We start from the raw sequence: 2,850 nt of genomic DNA on the forward strand, positions 1-2,850 counted from the left end.
AACTCGCGCACCCGACCACGTAGCGTGCTCACATCGGTCGTGAGACCTTCCACTTTCGTGTCCAGAGTACGTATTTGCGCTGAAAGCTTCTCTCCCACGGCGTTGAATTCCGCTAAGACAGTCTCCTGTTGTTTCTGAACTTGTGATAAGATCAGTTGAGCCAGTGTCTGCAGCTCTGGTGAGAGGGATGTCATGGTCACCTTTTCTGAACCGGCGTCGGACCGAGAGGTGGCCATTTTCGGCGTCTTGGGAGGGGGGTTCTTTTGCGACGGACTTTTCCCCTCCGTGCTGGAGCCAGTAGACGTTCGGTTGCGTTTTTTCATCAGCCAGGCGAAGTCTATAGGTAGTAGAGCAGCAGTTATACTAGTATGGAGACAGTCTGGGCTGTTTTGGGGCACGGACAAGTCAAAAGCCTAGGCTTTAATTTATTCCAAAATAAAAGCTTCTTATAAAAAAACTGCGTGAAAAATGCGGTTGCCTGTGTTCATTGACTTGTTCATGCTCAGAAACTCTTTGTAAGCTGATATTGTGAGATAATACATTTACCATTGTCACTTACCCACTCGAGGTTGTGTTATATGTTTTCAAATGAAGATCGTAATACATTTATACATGCAATATGATCGCGATATGACGTTTCCGGTAATACTAGGAAATGTATGCATTAAATATACCCTGTTGCCCACGGTAACAACTTACGTAAAAGGTCGTTTTGCTTATAGCGCTGTTTACACCCTACACGTACCACAGACAATTTACTTACTCAACGAAGAAGTCCTGCTACGCTTTTGCTCCTGTAGGCAGAGCATTACAAGAATCAGCGCCAGCATGTTCAATAACAGTTCTGAGTCCTGGTTGCTTACCGAGCAGACATTTGCTCCCGAGATTTCAAACCTGCTGTCCTGCTACCGTTGGTTCATGCAAAACAAGACCGCATCCATCGCGCAAGCCAACGAAGCATGCTCCGTGTACGGGGACCTTGTTACAGTCGGAACAGGTACGAACACAATCCTTCAGATGATGGGGCTTTTCATAATCATCAGCAATACTGTTGCTCTCCTGGGAATCATTGCAACGCCTGAACTCAGCAAACTGGTCTCTTTGTTGCTTTCAAATCTGGCCATTACAGACCTTTTGGCAGGTGTGGCACTTCTTTATCGCAGCGTAGGTCACCTCATACATGATCTTCTGTATGAATTTGTCATAACGTTTGTCAACCTAACGGCACTGACTCAATTATTGTCTGCATCAGCTCTGTCCTTACTGTCTATTAACAGCTATGTTGCCATAAGGCATCCTATATTCTTTCGCACACATGCAGACAAAGCCGAAAGATATGTAGGAATTGTTCTTGCTTGTATATGGGTTAGTTTGTCCTTGCTTACCTTGTCGCCTAGTATGGGTATGAATTGTATAGACATGCATATTTTGACCACTGGAACTTGTGTTTCATACTACCCGGTGGCAATTGTCGTTATCTGTGCATCTATATTGTTCTTTTTGTGCGGTGTCATGATGTTCACAAATATGTCTGTAGTCATAGCTATTAAAGAACGATATAAAAGTAAGCCTGTTAAACCAAAGGCAGTTGAAGAAGAAAGAGGTACGGATCAAAACAAGACATTGGCCGTGAAAAATCCTCGTAACATTGCACAGGAGGAGGCACGTAGGAAATTTGAAGGGATTGTCCACAGGGCAAAGACTGTTATGATTCACGTAGTGGTTGCGTTTTTCTTTTGGCTGCTCCCGTGCATACTCGTCGCGATTTGCAGAATTCGCCCGGACTTGTGCCCCAGTAAGGCCGGCATATTTGCGAGTATTTGTGCCAACTCAGTCACAAATCCACTAGCAACGTTGATCCGTACACCAGACTTAAGGAAGGTAATCTGGCAAAAGCTGACGAAATTTCGCCGGACAGTTTTCTCTGTGTTCATCCGGAACCGAGCTATTGAAGAGGAAGAACAACCTGGACCAGAAATCCCACCACCTTTACAAGGTGCTACACAGAAAAACACGCGTATTCTGAAAGAGCTTCAGCCTACTTTGGAAAACAGTGACTGTAAAATCCAAAGTGACGAACAGGAGACCACAGGACAAGATAAAACATCTTACAAAACAGACAGTGAAACCAGAAAAATTATGGTGGACAAAATTACAACGGAGAACTCTGAAAAGGACAGAAATGAACGACAGGCAGTTGTAATTTTTCATATCTGAAATTCAGAAATGAATCTTGCTAACGTTGAATAAATGTAATATGGCATATGAATGGATTTAATTTTCAGAAAAAAATATAGATTTGTATTGTGTGTATATTGTGTAATACCATCGATATTAACTGGTTTGAAGGACATTGATATTTGCTTCAATGATCTTAGAGACACCAACTAAGATAAGTGCGCCCGTAAAAACTGGCCATACAAGGTCACTGTATTTTTTTGTCGTGTCAATAAAGCTAAAGGTATGAAATCCAGACAATGTCATGATTCTTTGAGTCTAAAATTATAATTAACCATATTTCGAGTGTGTTTGCGCTGTCGTTGTAGATTATGGTTTGTGTCAAAGCCAAGGATTCTAGAAATGCTGAAATATGTGGGTTTGACGGAACAGGCATTGAGATTCCCCTACTTGTAAACTATCTAACATTGACTATCATAATTCTAGCAGGTGCCATAATACCGCCACCTCTAGTGGTCTTCCCAAGATTGTCTTCAACACCGAATGTTAAATATCCTAAATGTAATACAATTCAGTTATTTAGGTGTTGAAGACAATCTTGAGAAGGCCTCTATAACAACGTTTTTTGAGATGGCGGTATTATGGCACCTGGTGGAATTATGTGAATGTATG

This window comes from Branchiostoma floridae, chromosome 19, assembly GCF_000003815.2.
Source record: "Branchiostoma floridae strain S238N-H82 chromosome 19, Bfl_VNyyK, whole genome shotgun sequence".
Classification (NCBI taxonomy): Eukaryota; Metazoa; Chordata; class Leptocardii; order Amphioxiformes; family Branchiostomatidae; genus Branchiostoma; species Branchiostoma floridae.